The sequence below is a fragment of the Sapajus apella genome, unplaced genomic scaffold, assembly GCF_009761245.1.
Source record: "Sapajus apella isolate SASKATOON/1434 unplaced genomic scaffold, GSC_monkey_1.0 scaffold125, whole genome shotgun sequence".
Taxonomy (NCBI): domain Eukaryota; kingdom Metazoa; phylum Chordata; class Mammalia; order Primates; family Cebidae; genus Sapajus; species Sapajus apella.
In genome coordinates, this window is record NW_022437065.1 from 2,172,430 (window position 1) to 2,194,520 (window position 22,091).

General features: G+C 47.3%; 1 long non-coding RNA gene across 1 annotated transcript; it reads right to left on the reverse strand.

Moving 5' to 3' along the window:
* Positions 1–12,452: 12,452 nt before the first annotated feature.
* LOC116539055 lies at positions 12,453–18,879 on the reverse strand. Its single transcript, XR_004263903.1, has 3 exons — positions 18,615–18,879; positions 14,392–14,472; positions 12,453–13,924 (listed from the first exon to the last, which is right to left on the reverse strand). It is a non-coding gene; the product is annotated as an uncharacterized LOC116539055 (long non-coding RNA).
* Positions 18,880–22,091: the final 3,212 nt, after the last annotated feature.

Consider the following 22,091-nt stretch of genomic DNA (forward strand, 5'->3'; position numbering starts at 1 on the left):
TACACAAGGCCACTAAGTAAAGGCTCTCCAGTGGGCCCCAGGCCTGGAAGCCCAAATGCTAAAACCAAGCAGTTAGATATGGTATCAAGCACTTCAAAGCACGCCCACTGTGGTGAGAAGCCCCTGCATAATGCATACAGGACTCGGGAATAGGGCCAGGCACCCTTATAGGACAGCTATGAGTGGTAATAAATAACCGAGGCCCCAATAGCTGAGTTCCAAAACATGCCCAGCTGAGGAGCCCAAAGTAAATCTGGAGGGCAGTCATGATGCATCCATACCAGTCTGGCAGGAGGAGGAATTCAGATCCCAAGTTGAAGCACTGGGGACATAGGCAGAATTCAAAGTACCCTGGACCTGGAAGATCAGTGATATATCAGCAACACATTGAAAAGGCAGTGGGTCAGAGTGGCTAAAAGCAGCAACTCTTGCCTCTGCAACTAGTTAACTGTGTTACCTTGCTTGGTTACATAACCTTTCTGTGCCTCAGTTTCCCCATCTGCAAAGTGGAAACAGTAATAATTCTCACCTCACAGGTTGCTGTGAGGGCTGAGTTATCACAGGTAAAGCACTTAGTGACTGACACATGGTAACTGTGCCCAGGGACTGGGAACTGGGACAAGGTGGTAGGAGGACCAATTGCAATTCTATCAGTAATGACCACTGGTCCCACTGGCAAGAGGAGGTGACCATCTTGAATAGCGGGGAAAATGAACAAAGGGGACCAGCCATGAATGAAATCTGGGCCAGAGATGTATCCATTCACTTCTGATTCCAGGCCCCGCTGCGTGGTGAATTGCCCCTGTTCCATGGGCCTGATGTGTGATATATTTTCTGTAATTACGGTGATGCCGTCTGTGTATATGTTAAATGACTACAGCAGTTAATTATAGCCTATCCATTCAGAATGGGCTCAGTCAAGTTGGAGATATGGATCTCCATGTCAAAACTGAAGTAAGACAACAAAGCTGAATATGGTCAGAGATCAATGAGGGGTACAAGAGGCAAGGACCTACAGCTCCAAACAGAAAGAGGTCACCAGGAGGTAGTGCATGCAAGCAGGCAGAAAGCGGAGGGAGGGAGGAAGGTAGGAAGGAAGAAAAGAAGGGAGGGAGGGTAGGAGGAAGGGAAGAACGAAATGTATTGGCTCAAGAAGCTGAAATGTAACAAGGTAGTTGGCTTCAGATGTGACTGAATTCAGCAACTTACTGTATGTGGTGACAAGGTGACCACTGGCAGGCAGCACTAGCAGTTCCAAACTTACATTTTATTAGTAGAACAACCGTGACAGAAAGCATGCTCTTTTCCAACAGTTCCAGAAATATCCCCAGGGTTGCCACTGACTGGCTAGAATTGGCCAGCTTGGGCGATAGCCCATTTCAGGCCCCGGGGAGCATGGCTGGCTTCACTTGAGCCATAGAGATGGAAGGGAGAAGGTGGCTCCCCAAAGGAAAATTGGGAGAAAGATGGGTAATAGATACTGACTGGTCAGACAAAATAACAGATATCCCCTTCAGAAGGCTTCGCTCGGGAGGTGAGATTTGATCCCATCCCACTCCCTCCTACTCTTGTTTAAATAGTAACCAGCATTTCTCAAAGCCACAAATTGCAAAGGGCTGGCACCTACGCTGTTTGATCTCTTCACTCACTCAAATCAATTCTAGACAGAGGAAAACTGACCACGCAAAGGCCGAGAGGTGGGGCGGGCTCACGGCAGGAGATTAATCCAGCAACTGTGTGTAGGAGGGATCAAAGGTCGAGAGCCTGGTGGGGTTTGGCAGGGGGTGCTGTTCTTTCCAACCCCAGGTGGGGGAGTGGAGTGTGGGGGGGGGGAGTTCACCCATCTCTTTATAGTTCATCAGTAAAGTCCAGGGGTGGCCTGGCAGGAGGGACAAGGTGAAGGAGCGATGGCTGTAGAAATAGGATGATGACTTGCTTGGATTTGGAAGCGGCATTGAAAGGGTCAAACATGACTCTCAAGTGTAGGCTAAGAGAACAGTGACAGACAGAAAGGGGAACTCCGTGAGGGGAAAGAGAGTGAATTTGATTCTATTCATTTGAAATGAAAGTTTCACATGAACATTCTCAGGCCGAGGCCAGGTCTGTCGATTTCAGGGTCCTGACAGCGCCACTGCACCCCTGCAAGCGGTTTGGCCTGGCTCCCGGGGGAAGTTAGAGCACACACATTTAGGGGATCAGGCAAGGAATGGGGCCGCAAAGAAGATAGTGAAAGCTCAGCAGAAGTAATGAAAGGCAGACAGAAAAGGGGAGGGTACTGGCGGTGCTAGGATACAGGGACAAAGTGTGGAAAGCGCGGCTCATTGGTACAGAGTTGACATTTTCCAAACCTAGTAGTCCTGGGTTCTTGGAATAAGGCAGCTCATCAGCTTCCTGCTCTGAAAAGGGCTGAGGGATTCTGCCTCATATAACTCCAGAGAGCACATTTGGGGTCAACAGAATTTGTACTCAGCCTAGAGAAGAAGGCAGAGCATTGCTGAATCAATGCTTTCGTGATAGTGACTGGAGAGGAAGAAAAAGAAGCGGGAGATCATGAAGGGGAGAAACAGGAAGATGGGAGTAGGTACGGCACCTCCTACACATGCGCACTCACACATGCATGTACACGCGCAAGGGCTTGAGAAGGGGAGAGAAACTGCTTCTTTTCTGAGAAAATTCCTTAGAGAATCCTCCCCAGACGCCATCTTCTCCAGAAACATAAGGTTCTCTCACGCGGGTGCACGTGCACACACAGTCACACAGAGGCACACGTGTCACTACAGGGACTGGGCTGCTTGGCTTACACTCCGCTGGCTGTAGAATGACACAGCAGTGCTGGGAAGGGAGTGGGAAGAAGCCGGCTGCAGAGGGGACCTGGGCAGCTTCATCTGTGGCCACCGTTTGTGGAGGACCCACGCTGTTGTCTGCAGGTGCACGGATGGGAGCTCAGTCCTCCCTGCTGGCAGGCCTGGGCAGGCTCTGTCCCCAGATGTCAACACTAATGCCTTGATAAACAGGGAGCTTGCTGGAATGTGGCTGTTAATCGGGAATAGAGCAGCAGCCTTTAGCTCCGGGAGCAATGGTTAATGACGGGCCCACTGGGGGAAGCCCCAGACATTTGCCACTGTTCGAGTTCCGTCCTCTCTGCTTCTTAAATAGCGGTTTATCTAAAAATTGAAAACACTTTCCTGGGAATAATTATTTCTTGGAATCTATGAGACTGCTATCAGATTTCATAGCCTGCTGTTGGGTCAACCTTCTATAGGCCAAGGGGCCGTCTGTCTTCTGGGGGACCATTTCACTTCTTCTCTTCCGCTTTCTAGCTCTTTCCTGGGTCCCAGCTGCACAGCCACTGTGGGCACCTTTGGAGGGGCTTCCGGGCTAATGCAGGGCTGAGTGGGAGCTTCACTGAATGAAAGTGGGCCAGGAACACAGGACCCAAGAGAACTTCAGACTTCCAGGGCCAGGCTCTCTTAGCATCACCTAAACCCACCAAAAAGCCCTGTCAGGGTACTCTCTTCTGACTTCAGCTTAGCTCTACATCCTCTGATCAGAGAGTGTGAGGGAACAGGAGCTGTGATCACCAAAAGACCTTCTGTGGGCCCCGTTTCTTCCTCAGAGGCTGTTTCCAGAACAGCAAGCTTGCAGCAGAAGGGGGAAGCACAGGGACGAAGGAGGGGCACCCGAGGACCCGTCAGCTGTTCAGATGAAGGCAGGGGCCACTCTGACAGAGGGGTCATCTGTGAGCTGGGGCCACCCTTGCCTTCTGCACTTGGCTCAGGCTGTGATGAAGGAGTGGGAATCATGCCCAAAGCTGATCCCTCGGATGTACTCCCATGGTCAGGCCAGATCAGACCATGACAGGGCGCTCAGCCTGAAAACATGGCCATGGGCATCCTCCTCGTTGGATGTGGAGGGCAGTGACACAGGCGGTTAAACTCAATGTGCTGGCCACAGGCCAGCCTTCCAGGCTGGCAATTACACACTCTCCCTGCTGCCCTGTCACCTCCCTGTCAGGCGGCTTTAATGCCACTCGCCTCTTCCTGTCAGCAAATGTTTGTGTGTGGCGTTGCTGGGTGACAGTTGAACAGGGCTTGCATTTTCCTGGCCCCTGGGCCCCCGAGGGAGCCATCCCTCCGCGGGCTTTGCAAGCCTTTGGAGTCAATGCGGTGCAAGCCATAGCACAGAGGAGCACAGGCCCTCGCCCAGCTCCTGGAGAAAGGGTCACTCTGGCCAGACCCACTGAGGGGGACCGGAAAGTGGAGTCAGAGCTTTCTCATGCTCCTAGCTCCCAAGGGAACTGCTCCATCAGATCTCTTCTCAGCTACGTCTAGGGAGACAGCAATTCATTTTACCAAACACTTTGTAAAGACAAAAGCCACAACTCCATACCCAAGTGAGATCACATGTGGTCCCTGCCCATGGGAAGCTGGATAGTAGGTTGGGCCACCAGGCATTCTGTAGACACAGTGAATTTAAGGAGACACCCCAAGATTTAGGGGGAAACTCAGATTTCAAGCCAGGCTCTGTCAACCACCAGCTATGTGGTCTCAACGCCTTGCACCACCTCTCTGGGCCTCTGCCTCTTTATCTGTGACACCAGGTGTTAATAACAACCCCTACCTTTTTCCAAACCAATTGGGGCTTCTTTCTTATTGTGTGTACAGAGAAGCCACAATGGAGATGTCAGAAGTGGGAAAGGACCCTCTAACCAAATGGGGAAAATGCAGGGGATTAAGCGAGTCAGGGATCCTTGGAAAATGGAACGAGCTAATGGGAAATGTTTTTATTTGGTAGTGATTGAAGTGGCTTAAGAGAGTGGGGCCTAATGGGAGAAGATCTCAAGAGTTAACATGATAGCTGATGGCCAGGGTGGATAGCGCAGACCTGGAGCAAGAAGCAGCAAAAACACATGTCTTCAGGCCATGCAGACCTGAGTCCAAGTGTTTGCTCTGGCCTGTTCTAGCTGTGTGACCTTGGCTAGTGGCTTGATCTCTGTGAACCTCATCTAGCAACTATACTTCCAGTCCTCACCTCATAGGGTGGCTGTGGGGGTTTCACATGGCCTGGCATGTAGTACGCATAGTGAGTTGGGCCCTCGGTCTGCTTGGAGAAAAGGGACAAAGGCACTCAGTGCCAAAGGCACAGGAACAAGTGTACGGGGGCTCCAGTAGGGAACAAATATCCACGGTTGGGGCAGCTGGGACCATGTGTTAGTCAGGATTCTTGTGATTGCAAGTGACAGAAACAGACTTGGAATGAGCAGCAAAGAGAATGTGATGGTCCAGATGGGATGAGGACAGGGTGCTGAAGCAGAAGTGTCAGTGCCCCACTCACATGCCCCAGAAAGTGGCTGATGAATACCAAGGCTTTTCTTCTGGCCACTGGAGTGCCTTTGGCTCATGGCAGGACAAGCCAGAAGTTCCAGAGAGTTAATGCCCCCAGAAGCAAACTTCGACCAAGGATGGTGAAGAAGCTAAAGGATAAATACCCCAGCTCCCTCGTTCTCAGACAGGTACCTTAAAGGCATGTTTCACGCTAGCTCCTGGAGTTACTTAACTGGATTGAGCCTCAGTTGTCCAAAGGGTCATTGGCTTATTTATTCACAGAGTCATCATTGGCTTTCTTCCCTTCCTTGACTTCCTTCCTCCCCTGTGTGTGGCTTCCTGAGCCCATTTTATAAATAAACTACTTAAAATCAAATCTTTGTCTTAGGAACTGTTTTGAGTACCCAAACTAAGACAAATAGAGGGGCCTCAGGTTTGGCTAGTTCTAGATGCTTAAGCAAGGCTCTTAGGTATCTGTTCTTCTTCATCTTTCAGCTCAGCTCTCTCTTCCTCTTACCCCCATCCCAGATAAGGAGAAGAGATATTCAAAGTATTAACAGAAAGATAGATGAAAATTATACTCTATCCCAAGGGTACAGGCTGAGCATTCCCTGGAATGAGAGCTGGGAAGAAAAGACAGAAAAACCTAAGAGAAATAGAAATAGATTAGGAAAAAGAGTGCCCACATTTCTCCCCTTGGCACCTGGCTTGTGGAAATGCATTGGGCCACTGGGAGATACCACAGAGGAGGCAGACATGTTTGTGCTTGAAAGGAAATAGTTATAACAGAGCAATGCAATCACATCCCAATGGATAACTGTGAAAATGCAGGTGTTTGCATGTGTGTGTTTAGTGACAAACTGGCTTAAGGGAGCAGAAGGTGCCCTGTGAGCTGGGAGGTGAGACCCCAAGGCAGCTTGGGCGGGAGTTCCTCGGTGTGAAGCCTGAGGCAGAAGAATTGAAAGCAGGAGTTCCTGAAACTGAGAGCACGGCTGAAGGGGCAGAGAATAGGGTGACTGACCATCTCTATTTGCCTGGGATTGTCTCAGTTGAAGCACTGAAAGATCTATGGCCTGAGAAATCCTCCCATCCCAGGCACACTGTGACAGTTGGTCACTCTAGCTGAGATGCTCTAACATAAGCTCCCAGGAGAACACAGATTCTGAGCAGAGGAGCAGGGCAAAGCCCAACTAGATGGAGCAAACAAATTAAAAGGGAAAATGATGTAACATCCAAAATATTTTAAGCAAAATGCCTGCATATCTTTCAAAATTTTAAATGTACATACCTTTTGACTCAAAAACTCTACCTCTTGGAATCTTTCTTTCAAAAATGTTCACTTCCAAAAATATATGTACAAGAGGCTTACTGTGGCCTCATCTGTCACATGGAAAAATTAGCAGCACCATAATTGTCCAGCAGAACAGTAATAAGGGAATGGTTAAAGAAATCATGATCTAGCCATACGGTAGCACACTTGGAAGTTAATAAAAAGCAAAAGTGTTTCTAAATTGTCCTAGTACGGATTTCTGCAGAAACAGATCCTGAGACAAGCATAATGGCACAAATTATCTGGGAGATGGAAGAAGCACAGGAGGGGTGCGGCTGGGAGGTGGAGGGGAGTGGGGAGGGGAGATGGGGAAGGGAAGGCAAGCCAATAAAAGGCATATTAACCAGCTAGTTACTGCTGTGGGCAACTGCGGCTCAGTTCTGCTGGGGACCTCCAGGAAATGCCTCCAAGTTATCCCACTCAAAGAGCAAGGGAGCTGGTGTAATTAGACACCAACTCCTGAGACTCTGGTTGAGGGCTGCTCCCTGGGCTGTTAATTCCATGGAACTTCCAGCCTTCCCTGCTTTGGCAGAGCTTGGAGAAAGCCCTCAGGCCAAACGATGTGGACCCTGGCAATTAGAAGGGAATGGCACACACCAAAGTGGTCAGACTTCGGGGATACAGGCCAGGCACCAACAGCATCTGCCAAATGTATATATATACATAGGAAAGAAAAACCTCTGATACATTATTTAAGTGGAGGGAAGAGATGCACAGTACTATGCAGAGTATGATTGCATTTTTATTACTAAAATATGTGTTTGCATATGTGCATTTTGGGCTATATCTATGCATGTGTGTAAAGGAAAAGAAAAAGGAAGGCAGAGACAGTAAGCCGTGATCAGAAGCAGGAGCAGGATTGTCTATTTCCATAGTCTGAGTTTTTTCAAACAAGTATTACCTTTGTAATTAATAATCATCATCATAATCATAATTTAAAATGAAGGCGGAAGTTAAAGGAGTGGAAAGCATAAACTATGTGAAGCAGAGGAGAGAAATGTCCACATCCTTCATCCAAAACCTTTGGCTCAAATAAGTTTCAGAATTAAGAAGTTTTCATATATTAGAAAGGTAAGACTTGTAGAAACCATGTTTTATGAAACATCCCATGAGTAATCAGACACAATGATGGTTCTGTGCTGAGACATGAATAATCATACAAAGAGGGATATATCATAACCCTAAAAAGTCTCATATCAATTCAAACCAGGTTTTGCTGCCAAATACATTTGTGCCAAACTTACACAAAACTTTTGGGTTTCCATTGCAGAGAAGGGACTGTGGATTGGTAGTAAGAAAAGGAGAGTTTGAAAAACCAGATCCAGGGGATGGCAGGTTCAAGACAACGGAGCAACTATGCCTTCATAGAATGATAATGCTTTGGTGGTGTGACACTACTGTTCAGCTCCTACCTGGGGCACACAGCAACTTGATGGAGGCCCCCCAGACCTAGGTGCTTGTAGAGGCTCTCACCTCCTGATAAAATACCCATGCCACTTTAGAGCAGCTCTCAGGGGCCAAAGGATCTGCACTTCTAATACATTCCCAGTGGGACTGACGCCACTGGTGGGGGCTGCACTCTGAGTAGTGACACCATAAAGTTATTTCAGTTGAACCAAAGTGGGTCTGTATAGTCCTCCTACACATCAGCCTATGGCAGCCACAGAGAACATGTCAAATTGTCCTACAAATTACCAGGTTTCTTTGATCGGACGCCAGCAGGAAGAATATGACCAGTCAGGGCTGTGGTAAGGAAGGGAACCCCAAACAAGAAAGGCCATACTGCTTTTGAAGCATAAAGAAGCCTTAAGAGAGAGGGAGACCAGAACCAGAGAGCAAATAAAGACTGCATGAGAGGGGAGAAGAGGAACCAAAACATGGGTGAGACTACTTAATGCTATTTTGCAACGTGAGTGTTGGGACATTCCAGCCATACAGGTGACTACAGCCTTCGTGCAGGTGATCTCCTCACACAAAAGGTTACAGGGTTGGGTGTGGGGAAGAGACATGATGGGGAAGAGGCACTGGGAGACTTTCTGGGTGAGGGTGGAGGGGCTGAAATGTTCTATAGCTTGATCTGGGCAGTCGTTGCATGGGTGCTACATATATAAAAAGTCCTCCAGCTGTATATGCTTCAGATTTGTGAATTTTACTGTGAGGTTGTCATATAGCAATTAAAATTGGAAAATAAAATAAAATGAGCCTCGACCCTGGGATTGAGTAGGTGAGCCAGCCCCTGGGCCCCCTCAGAGCATTGCCCAAGAGGCCACTGAGTCACAAAGGAATGACAAGTTGCCTGGGGGACTGCAATAGGGGACTACATGCATTTACATGAACCAAACTAACTGGATAACATGAATCTACTCCAGGTGTGATGATTAAACAAATGAAATTTATGCAACGATGTCTTAGAATTTCACAGTCATATAACATGTGTGCAAAAGAACTTATTTGGCAAAGAGCCCCCGTCCTTTTGCTCCTTTTCCCTAGTCACAGAAAATTTATTTGAAGCATCAATGTGGCCAGCCTTCTCTGAGCCACCTTTTTGTGTAGGTGTGCCCTATACTAGAGGGTACAGCTAATTTCTGGCCACTGAGATGTGAGCAGAAGTAAGTGAGACCACTGGAAGATCTCCTTTAAGAGAGAGATATGCCCTTATTTCTTTCTTCCATATTGCTGCCTGCAGATGTGATGGCTGGAGCTCTAGCAGCCTTCTTAGATCATGAGGGCAAGTAAGTTGTCTGTAGGAGGTAAATCAGTGAGCTGGAAGAAGCCTTTGGTCCCTGGTGATTTTATCAAGGCTCCGAGGCTGCCTATTTGGCCCAAGACAAAACTTTCTACCTTGTTTAAACCCTGTTATTTCAGATGGTTTTTTTTTTTTTTTTTTTCATGTACAACCAAGTCTAACCCAGAAAGGGTCCCTTTGCTTGTGTATCATGGTGCCCTGAGTCTCTCACAGAGTAGTGCACATTGATCCCCTACTGGCTGTATGGCCTGGACCATGGTGTGGGGAAAGGGGACATCAGGAAGACCATCTACCAGAGAAGTGACACGAAAAGGCTAGGATTTGAGAGTGTCAGATGACTACAAATGACTACAAACTTGTACCACCCACCTCCTTATCTTCACCTTTATAAAGTGACTTTACAGCTCCTCCCAGCAAGATTGAATCTATTTCTCTACCCTTTAATCTGGGTTAACCATGTGACTTACTTTGGCCAATGACAGAGTAACAAAAGTGGCCCAAGCAGAGGTCTGAAAAGCATTTGAACACTGGGATGTGCCTTCTCGTTACTGTTGGAACCCTACGATGGCCATGTGAAGAAGCTTGGGCTAGTCTGGCAGAGGATGCCAGATGATGGGAGAGAACCCCCAGACAGCTCCAGCTACCACATCAGCTGGCCATAGACAGATACCACATCAGCTGCTCTTTGAGTGGGATAAGTCTAGAGGAGGCCTAAGGAGCCCAGCCCAGACCAGAAGAATCGTCTGGCTAAGCCACAGACTAGTGAGAAATAAGAAACAGCTATTGTTTTAGACCACTAAATCTTGGAGTAGCTTGTCAGCAATAGCTGACTGATACAGGGGACATGGCTTTTGAAAAGCAAAGTTCACACCGCCTTACCCCAGGGCAGTAGTAGTGAGGAATGAACTGAAACTGGTCAGGAAAATGCAAGACAGCCAGTCCTGTGCCATTCCCAAGATTTCTCCGTTTGTCCCTGACTCTCCCCTAAGCCCGGCCCATCTCTCAGCTAGGTATATGTCTCCTCCAGGAGTATAGGGAGGGCTCCAAGCTGACCTCTCCATTTCTCTTAGTGAGCAGTAAATGAGGAGAGCAGGGGACCACAGGAGGACAGCCATATAAGCATGGCTTTCCTGGGGCAAAGGGAAGATGCAGCTCCAGGAGCCAGGGAAGAAGTGGGGGTGGAGGAAGTCACAGCCCTTGGGGCTAGTTTATGCCTTTAAAACATGCAGATGTACAGAGAGACAGAATGAGTCTTTTCTATTATAAAATATGTGCTTAGCATATTTATGTCATAGTTTCAACACGTGCACTGAATTGAGTTACTGCATTAGGGAAGGAGATTTCCTTTGCTGCTTTTGACACACTTTGGTCTGTCTGTAGCCTTTGCACAGGTGACCTTCACGCACAAAAGGAACCCCAGCGTCTGGCAGGGGGATGACCTGGGGTGGGATCCTGGCACACAAGCCACTCCTGACTTTGAGCTTCACTCAGATGGTCTCAAGTGTGTTGCTCCCAGGAAATGCAAAAGGAGGGGATTTTCTGCAAGGAGCTCCATGCAGAGCATGGGGGCCCTGCTGTGCTGTTTACTTAGAGCAGCCCGCAGAAAGCTGGGGTGCGGGGAAACTTGGAAGACTGCCTGCACCCAGGGAATTGGCCTCCTGGGCCAGCAGCCTGGGTGGAACCATGAGATGTAGGGCTCAGCTGGCAGAAAAGACTGACCTTGCTTTGACATGTGGCCTTGCCCCTTTTCCTCTCTGCACAAAAGCCCCTTTCATTTTCTTCCCTCCTCTTTCTCCTCTCCTCTCATTTTCCCACTCTCTTTCAATCTCTTTCACCCGACTTTTTCTATCTTAATTGGCCATAACAAGGAATTGAATTCCTTTTATTATGCACTATATTTGTTGAATACAGTTTTATGTTCCTTGCTCTTAATTTTTAAAGTGGATTAGCTGAACACTTTATGGTTTTCTTTCCAAAATTTTTATATCACAGCAGTAGACATTAGGGATGTTCACAAATATTCCAGTTCTCCGTGTGGGCACACGATGGATCAGATGTCCCCTTCTGTTTTTGAGACACCTGATGGCCATGTCACTTGTTTGGGCCAATTAAAAATGTGAGCACGCCTGGGTGGAAGTTTAACAGCCAGTGAGCTTTCAGGACACTTGGTTTTCCTGCTGCTGTGGTGATGGGGGAAGCTTCTGTCGAGGTGAAGACTTTTTCAGCTTGGGCATCTGAGTGGCTGCAGTGAGCATATTCTCCCTGCCAGCCCATATCAGGCACAGAGCATAAATAGGGAATAAGCTTTGCTGCATTTAAGCCACCGAGTTTGTTACTCTAACATAGTCTTACCTATTTGAACTGATGCAATCATTTTACCATATATCATCCTAATTTTCTATGCTGGTGTTTTTAATCTTTTTCATGGGAGTGGTCACAATCCCTTTGAAAATCTGATGAGGGCAGGGTGCAGTGACTCACACCTGTAATCCCAGCACTTGGGAAGGCCAAGGTGGGTAGATCATCTGAGGTCAGGAGTTTGAGACCAGCCTGGCCTACATGATGAAACCCTATCGCTATTAAAAATACAAAAAAATTTAGTTGGGCATGGTGGCACACACCTGTAATCCCAGATAATCAGAAGCCTGAAGCAGGAGAATAGCTTGAACCCGGGGGATGGAGGTTGCAGTGAGCCAAGATCATGCCATTGCACTCCAGCGTAGGTGACAGTGAGACTCTGTCTCACACACACACACACACAAAGGAAAATATGATGAAACTATGAGCTCCGTTTACCTAAAAACGTCCACGTGAGATCCTGCAGGCAGTTGCAGGTGTTCACTCGCTCCAGTGTGCAAAACTGATGCATAACCATCACTGAAGTTTGAGCAACTTCAGTCCAAGGTGCCAGGTGGAAAAAAGTCTTCCTTCCTCCTCATTCTTGCCTCTGCCCTGCGGTCCCGAAACCATTGCAGACACAGAACTCTGACCATACTAGCGGTGTTCTAATGACAAGAAGTCATGCATCATTTCAATCGCTGGAGCTTAGCAATAATTGGAATATGAATAATTAGATTTCCATGGAGGTTCCCCATGAGAGAGGATGAACATCTACAGGGATGCCCTTGACAGCAGGTCAGGGTTTGGGCACTTCTGGGGCAACACCTCAGAAACCCCCTGGCAGGGTAGAACTGAAAATAAGTAGTAGCAGGGAGTTGGGGAGGGGGTGGTAGAATGCAATGACAAAGCACTTCACCATGACCCCATAGGCTTGTCCTTGTGGGCTTCTTTGTACTACGAGCCCTTCCTTTATCTGTAACACCATGACCCTACATCTGGAGGAATGAATTCTTTTTTCACTACTGCACATGTGAGACCTTTTTGCCTTTATGAATGTCAGTTTCATCATTGGCTAAATTATTGACTGAAAAAATTCACTTGCAAGCTGGTTGTTCAGAACTAGTAACAAACGCCCCCCCCGCCCCCCGCCCCCCGCCCCATGAAGACAGTGTTTAAAATGGTGGTCAATCTCCTTAGACAAATTACTGGTCTATCAGATGCATCTGAACATTAGAAAATGTTGGAATTCAAATGTAGGAATCTCTTAATTTAGGTCCTCAGTCCCCAAGGTGCACTATAGCTAAAATTAACCCTCTCTCTCACCCCAAGTAGCCGAATGCAAAAAGGGGTTTCAGAGGAAAGCTATTTTCTTGGACTAATTCTCACTAAAATATGAGTGATTGGAAACCCCTTCATCCTTCATTCTCATTAAGTGATTGGGAATCCCTTAATCCTCACATTTTAAAAAATAAATCTTAGAAACCCAATTGGATGCCTAAGTGAAAGCCAAAGTCAAGAGTAGTGAAGGCATGTTTTCTGGGAGTTTGTCTCCTGGGATCAACACTCCAAAGCACAGTTCTTAATTGTGAAAACTTCACTTCATCTTTCTACCAGCCCACACAATTTCTAAAACAAAAGAATTTTTTAAACTAGCTCTTAAGGTCACCATATTAGGGCTTCCTGTGTGTGTGTTTGTGCATTTGAGGGGGCATCACAGACAAGAAAAGCAGCAGCTGTCGACAGCCATGGGCCACTGATAAGTCCAGTGTCCATTAAGCCAGAGAATTCCCAGGAACAGAAGTATGCTCTATGCCAACTTCTCCTAGAACCTTCTATAATAAGTGAGTGGCATTGTCTGCAAAGCAATCTGGCGTCTTGGGAAAAGGAAACCCTTATTCGAGGGAGTGGGTGGTTGGGGGTGGGAAGAATAGATTTTTCATTCCTCAAAACCACTTTCAGAATATAAAATTAGTCACAGCCCCTTTATACTAGGAACAGAAATCAAATTCACAAGCTGCCTAATTTTGCCTAAAGACACATCTCTTTGTGCCACGGGGCTATGTCCAGAGGTCTGACAGATGAGATAGTCTTCATTCCCTTCCAACTGGGTGAGAATGTACCTCCCAGAAAGAGCTGGGTGCCAAAGAGGGCGTTATCATCTCTTCCTTCATTCAGCAGCTTTGTCTGCAAGATTGGAAAACGGATAGTTGGTATATTTTGAGGGATCAAATAATTAGTTCTCTTGGAATCTCATTTTAGATTTTAATTCTTAGTCTTAGAGCCAAACTATAGGAGCAGAAATTTCTATCTGCGGCTGGAGGGCTTCAGTTTCGGCACACTAAAAAAAGGCCCTGCTTTGGAGGCATTTTTCCATGCATGAATCAAATTATTCCAGCTGGGTTTTACCAACACGTAGGCAATCAAAATCTACTTTCACTTGCTATTTTATTCTTTATTTACTAGTTCTATAAATACTATGATGGGTGTGCTTTTATATCGAGGATGGGGGGGTGCTAGTCAGAGAGAACAGCTGCCTGCAGCCTTAGGTCCTCTGCAGACCTCAGGTTGGTGGGGAGACAGGCCTGTCTGCCTCCTGCCCACTCTGGTCTTTGGGTTCGTGAGTGTAGCCACTGGTCTTCCATTTGTCATACCTGTGCAGGGCACTTTTGCCACCCTCCTTTTCTTCATAGACTGAGAAGGCCAACCTGGTTTTTCAGAAAGGGTACCCAAGTCTAGCAAGAAAACAAAAATAAAATACTCTTAAAATCCAGGAAAGAAGCAGACAAATACAAACTGCAGATAATTCTGGCCAAGGCTGGTCATCTGGAAGCGGCATCTGGAGAAAGAAAGGGAACTTAAGATGAGGGGTTGGCCTTGGTGGCCTCCAGCTCTGATAGCTTATGATTTGATGAATTAGACCTGTGCTCCAGGCCCCAGTGGATAAACCAGGATTAAGGGGTGAAGTGCCCAGTGAGGCAGATTCTGACTCAGCATCAGGACGAATTTGATAAAAGATTAGAGTTGCCTAAAAATGAATTGGGCTGCCTTGGGGGTAGCAAAAGCCCTGTCTCTGCAGCTTTTTCAAGCATGGGATGACCCTGAGGAGCAGCCATGGAGAGGAGACTCAAAGCTCCAAGAAAGTTAATTTGGTGACAGTTAATGTCTTCTCCAACTCAGGAATCCCACAACCTATGTTCCTGGGACTCTGAACTTCCAAAGGAAGTTCATGTGCCCTTCAGGTTCTCTGCTGCGTTTCCTAAACAGACATAGCTCCTTCTGCCTATAGGGACCAGAGATCCTCCAATTTGGGCCACCACAGGGGCCCATAAGCAAGGGGTGGCCACAAAGTTATTGTTAGGGAGAATACAAGAGTAAGAGGGCAGAAAAGTGTTCCCCTAAAGGTTGAAAACGTGGAAGGCCAGGATATATAAGCAGGCCCAAAGCTAGGTGGGAAAGGAGAAGACATCCAAGACACAGGCTCTCTCAGTGTCTGAAAAGTTGCCATAGAATAATCAGAGCTTCAGCATGCAAGCTATCTCCTTGTTCCCCCTCCTCTTCCCAGAGATTCATTTGCAAGCCACAGTAGTTCTCCGGGGGCTCTTGCCATGTAGCAAGAGCTACCTAAGAGTTGTTTTTATTTTGTCAGGACAGAGCTCTTAAGCCAGCAAGGACCTGCAGCTGGGACTCAAGCCACAGGAGCTTCAGGGCTAAGTGATGATGTCCCTGCTCAGCACTGGGGCAAGGAATGCCCACTCCCTCCAGCATCAGCTTTCCCATGTGAGTCCCAGCCAGCCTCCGACCTCAGCCCTCTTCTGAGAGACTGGGCCTGCCCACAGCGCTGTCAACCCCTAAAGGGCCTTGGGCTTCTGCTTGTCCTTCCAGGCCACCAGTGGCACACACCTGACTGAGACATGGAAGTGGGCCTCAGCATGGCCTGATGGGACTGCGGCCCAGCCATCCTGAATACTCGCCTGATGAAGGAGTCAGGAATTCAAGATGGCTGATGTGCTGGGTTGAATAATGCCGCTCCCCCCACCAAATTCATGTTCACCCAGAACCTCAAAATGTGGTCTTGTTTGGAAATGGATGCAACGGCCCTTTCCCACTGGCATAAATTTAGTGAGTCAGAACACTCACACAAGTCAAGCAAAGCAGATTTATTACTCACAGAGTAATAGGCAGCAAAAGCAAAGAGAAGCCTAGGACCCATGGTGAGCCAGTTCCCCAAGGCTCAAGAAAGCTGCTTAAGGTGGATGGAGTCTCTTCTGCATGTGCTCCATGTCACACTGCAACTGAGGGGCCCCAAAAGCACTCAGCCCTGGGTTTTATACCCTCAGTGTCACTGGAATTGCTGAGAATAAGCACTATAGGACATTTCTGTTCTAGAAGAACTGAGGACAGAGCCCAGGCTGTTCCAGACAGTGCCTTCTTATCAGAAGATATTGCATTCTTGGCATATTCTCCAATATTCTGGGAACTATAAGCGGCAGGGTGGAGAAGAGTTAGGTCAGTCAAGGCCATCTGGGTACCTCTTCTCCTGCAATAGGGTCTTTGTAGATGTAATCAAGTTAAGATGAAGTAGACCCTAAATACAATGACGGATGTCCTCATAAGAAGAGAGAAGTTTGGACACAGACACACACAAAGGGAAGATCATCATGTGAAGATGGAAGCAGAGGTTGGAGTGATGCGTCTATAAGCCAAGGAGTGCCATGGGTTGCCAGCAATTACCAGAAGCTGGAAGAGGTAAGGAAGGATCCTTCCCTAGAGTCTTCAGAGACAGCATGGCCCTGACGGCACTTGGATTTTGAATTTCTGGTCTCCCGAATTGTGAGAGCATGAATCTCTTGTTCTAAGCCATCCAGTTTGTGATACTTTCTTACAGAGTCCCAGGAAACTAATACAGCCCACTTGACTGCCTGCCCCCCTACCCCTAGCTCCAGTGGATTCTGGCTGGGCCTTGGGGCCTCTTGACCCATCTGGATTTCAGTGTATTAGACAAGGGGAACAGGGAGCTTTGCCTCATGGGAGTAGCCCCACAGAACTGGAATGGCTGGAACCAAAACCACAAATCTTTTTCCCCTTTATTTCTCAGAAGGCCACCATCTCTACCCCCAAGCTCACCTCAACTCCCCAGTCCCCTGATACAGCCCTGCCATTTCTGGACCATGACTGTCTTCAAGGTGTCGCTGTTGGAAAAAGTTGACAATCTCACATCTAAGGGCACGATCCCCAGTAAAGATCTGGGGAGAGGTACAAATCAAGGGTCCCACAGTCTATGTCTGGCCTCTGCAGCATGGCAAAAAATGCAGATTGGTAGCCAATGTTTAAAAATAGAAAGATTTTATACTAAAACTTTTTTCCATTTCTTCTTCAAAATTAGAAAATTTGATCTCACCCACTGAAGCTGAGAAGAGGATAGCTCCCTTTTGGGTCTGGACATCCCCACTTAGCTTTCCACAACCCCAGTGCTCCCTACAACTCTCTTCCAGTGAGGCCAGCTATCAGTTGCCATAAATCATTTCTTTTCATTTTGTGGGTCTGGTATGTTGCCATTAAGAGGAGAATGAAATATTTCCCATACCCATGTCTCTATCAAAGGTGCAGAAAAGAAAGGGATGTGTCTTTAAAGGAAAATGGGAGTGAACATATATCTTGGAGTGGAATTGGAGACTCTTATGTCATTACTATGCAAAGCATTTTCCCACAGAGCACAGCAAAGCCTAGGATGCCATTCTGGAATGAAAAAAAGAAGAAAACCCAGCCTGCTCGTTCCCTTACATCCCTGTCCCATCCCTGTAGGAAGTTGACTTTGCAACTCATGCTGAAAAGACTAAAGGTTCTCGAATGTTCTCTTTCCAAGCTTTCCGACACCATGGCCCTAATCAGTGTTCTCTCGAATCTCTCTCCAGTCTCCTCTGACTTCAATGGGACTTTTCAGAGGAAATGTGATAAAGTTTGCAAAGAGCCACTTCCCCTTTTGAACAGCTTTTATGGTCTCTGCTGCCTACATATAGCCTCGCCCCCACCAGCTACCAGCTCCTCCCTCCCATGCAGGCTCATTCTCCACTCCTCACCCTGACTTAACTTCTCAACCCACCCTGCTTAACCTGGCTCAGCCATGTCTAATTGAGCAGACACTGCTGACACCAACAGAGTGTTTACCTCTTTGTGCCTTTGAGCTAGCTTTTCCTTCCATCTCAAATGCCTTTCTTTATGAAGTTGAGGTCTTCCTGGCCTCATTCACTCACTCAGCTCAGGAGATTGAGGATGTCATGGCAGACTCCCAGAAGTAGAATTTTCATGTGAGCCTCTAGATTCCTGGAAGGATGACTTCAAGACTTTAGAGTGTTTAATCGTGCCATCTTAGGGGACTTACTGTGTTTCTCTGATAATAGATGATGGCTAGAACTTGGCTTAGTGGAGGCAGGGCTCTCCCCTCACTCACCTATGAAGGATAGCTGAAGAGGGGGAGTTCTGGCAGATCCTATGTTTGAACCTAGCACTGGGGATGTCAGTTCTGGACACCAGTCCCCAGAAAACTCAGTCTAAGTGATACTGTTTGGGAGCCTCAGAGTTTTGTAATCATTCTGAGATCAAACATAATTTCAGTGGTAAATACTTGAGGAGGAAAAAATCCTTGAACCTCAGAGGCAATAAAACCTCAGTGACCTGGAAACACAAACACAGCTGTGGCCATCATGGCAGCCTGGAACTTGGGGGTGAGGATGAGGAGTGGACTGGGGCAAAGATAGCAACTGCAGGAACTTACTGGAAAAGAGAGGAGTCTCAGTGCCCCTGGAATTGTCACCCAAGCTCCTAACGCTCCCCTTCCTGTCATCTAGCTTCCATCTGCTAACAAACTCCTACTCACCAGCTATGCCCCAGGTGGAATACTTGCTCCTCTGGGAAAGCTGCCCAGATCCACTTTCCTTTTCCGGTCCTCCAACTTGACGGCTTTCGTAATACCTTTGCTGCCTGAAGCTCAATACAGTAGGCACCCCATCAAACAGTCTTTCCGCCTCCAACCCCTTGCCACCACAAATTACCCACAGGCTTCACTTCCCTAATGCCGTGCTCATGTTTCTTGTTTTCTGTGGCAGCCCTTTGATAAAAAAGCCAATTCTCCCTCTTAGCTATTTTCCGCTTTGGACTAGGTACTCTGGACTTTCTGGAACAAACTTGCCTCCGCCCAGGCACAGACTCAACTTCCCTTTGCTCCATGCCCTGTAGCTGTGTGCCGGCTCAGCTGCTTCCACACACAGGCCTGGCTTCCAGAACTGCAGCCTGGGCCCAGTTCCAAGGACCTTGGCTGCACAGTGTGAGATAGTAGACATCTCAGCGATCAGGACCATTCCCACCTGCATGTTCCTGCTGCTCATTCGTCCTGCATCTCATTTCTAGTACCTCCTTGTATCTTTGTCTTTCGTGCCAACCTGTGCTTCTCAGAGGCCAAGACTCCATTTTATCTTTCTGTGTCCCTTCAGAACTTCATGAGAGGCCTGACATCTAACAAGTTGTGATAGATGATATTGTTTGCCCATCATTCTTTACTCCTTGTCCCTGATACTGTTTACCATGGACAAAGTGTATTTCCCCGTCCTCTGATGCTGAGCTTGACCATGGGAATTGCTTTGGCCAATGGCATGTGGGTGAAAATGATAGCGTATCAAGCTACGAATTAAAGCTTTAAGCTTCTGCCAGCCCTCTTGAAGCTTCTGTCTTCTGTTATGAAATAAGCATGCTCCAGGTAGCCATTGCTATTTCAGTCAGGGTCTCAGAATAAATCCATGTGGAACAAATATGAATACAAACTGAAGCCTGGACTCAAATCTAGCATGGTTTAAACTGTAGCCAACCTCCATATTTGTGAGTATGAAATAAATGTTTGCAGTCATAAGTCACTGACATTTGGGAGTTGTTTGTTACATAGCATGATTACAGAAAAAAACTAACTAATATACAGTCCCTAAGGAACACTTTTGAGGGATAAACCAATGGGTAACAAATAAGTTAAAGTAAAAATTACTCTCAAGAGAATCAGCTTAGCTCCAAATAGAATTCACAGGAAATCAGTGGTTCTCAAAATGTGTACCCCAGCCCAGCAGCATCCACATCACCTGGGGATTTTTAAGAAATGCAAAATCTGGGGCCTCTCCCCACACCTACTGAATCAGAAACTCTAGGGGTGGGGCCCAACAACCTGCATTTCTATAAGCCCTAGAGGTGATTCTGATGCACCCTTAAGTTTGAGAACCTCTGCAGTAACTGCTGAACTACAATAGCTTCCTTCAATCTAGGAACCATTCATTTCCTGAAATGCAGACATCCCAGAATTTTAAATGATAAAGCCCGATTAACCTAATGCCTTTACCATCCCCAACACCATCATCCTATTTAATCAAAGGTGCCCTGAGTCATTCCATCCAGGTATAGAACTTCCTTGCCCAGTGGCTCTCAGCTTCAACTGCATAATAGAATCTCTTAGAAACTGTCAAAAATCTTTATGCTCAGGTCACACCCACATCAATTAAAATAGAATCTCTAGCCGTGAGACCCAAACTTCACAACTGTTTAAAGCTATCCCAGGTGATTCCTCTGTGCAGGCAAGGTGGAGAATAGCCTTTCCATTTTCAAGAAACTGGGGCTAACCCTGCAGCTACCTGCTTTCACTTTTAACCATGCAAATCACGGTGCGTGGCCTTCCTGCCCCAGGGCTTCAGAACCTGAAGACTTGTTAGATATCCTATGACTTGGTGCATTTGCAGCAAGTTTAAGAGACTGAGTTTGACCAGGGAGGCCTTGGGGAAGCACAGAACACTGGCTGTAAGAAAATGATGTAACTTCAGTTATTCATTCTTCCAACATATCCAGAGTACCTTCCACATGCCAGGCAGTGTGCTAAGGGCTTGCAAGTCTTACCAGGGGCAAAACTAAGCCAAGCAGGTGTGGAAGGAAGGACCCATGACTGCACAGAGGACCCCACAGGAGCTTGAGCACTGAAGCATCACTTAAAGCAGTGGGTTCCTAGCCAGGAGGCAAGTGCCCAGGCTCTGCTCTGGAGGCCAAATGGCTGACTACCCTCCATCTCAAGGGAGGCAGGCTGGAAAGCTTAATTTCACCCCCTCCCACTCCTCTCCAGCATAAGCTACAGGGAGTAAGAACCTTTCTCCCTGGAAGGTCTCCCCATTGCCTTTCCTTCAGCTTTTCAAAATTGTTAAGCCTTCTCCTCACCCCCTGAAGACCCCTTTCTTATTGAGCCATCTTAGTCACCATTCCCCAGAAGCAGACCTTGAGCTATAGATTCTGACGTGAGTGATTTCTGATGGATGTGCTCCCAGGGGAAACTGATAAGGGAGTGAAGGAAGCAGGACAAGTGAGCAGATGAAGCCAATTGAGTGTGCAATGTTGGGACCGACCACTTCCACAGAGGGGAGCTCCAGCCTGAGCCTGCTAGATATATTCAAGGCAAGAAAGCTGGCCTTTCCTACACCTGTGCCCAATCATTGTTGCCCAGCAAGGGGCCATCCTGTGGCCAGGTGAAGGAGGCAAACTCCTATGCACGTTCCCTCTCTATGTCTGCAGGCAAAGTGGCTTTGGCAGCCCAAGAGCAGGCATGCAAAAGAAGGATCACAGGTACAATTCCTTGGAAGCAAAACCACCCCAAAGCTACAGGGAGGGGCATGCAGAAATGGTAGCAAGGATCCAAGGAGGAGTTACCAGATTTAGCAAATAAAAATCCAGGATGGCTAGTTTACATTTGATTTCAGGTATGACAAATCTTTTTTTGTTTGTTTGTTTTTGTATAAGTATCCCTGTGTTAATTGGGATATACTTATACTAAATATATTATTTCTCTGAAATTTGCATGTAACTGGCTGTCCTATATTTTACCTGGCACCGCTAGCCTGAAGGTGTCTGGTAGAGCTCTGGCCATGTTTTCCTACTCAGAGAAGAAGCAGAGTGGGCCACTTTTGCTGTTCACAGAGGTGCAAGACACAGATATGATAATGTAGGCCTTTGCTGCTCCTCGTTTGCTGATTATGCTGCTGCACATAGTGCTCTGTGGATCCATTAGTATTGCCCTGGGCCAATGCTCACAGCATTTGGGGTTTTTGGCCACTGTGTCTTAGCTAGGAGCAAAGTTTTAGACTATGAAGGTAGTGGGGAAACCAGTATTAAGTGTCTCATTGGCCCTTTGGTACTTCGTCTGCATTAGACTAGAGCTGTAAAGCTAACCCAGCACCACGCAACCCCAATGCCAGGGATGAAACGATGCCCAGATGCCAAGTGTGCCTGCCTGAGAGACCCAGGTGCTAATGCCCTTCTGACAGCCCAGGCCTTAAGCCCT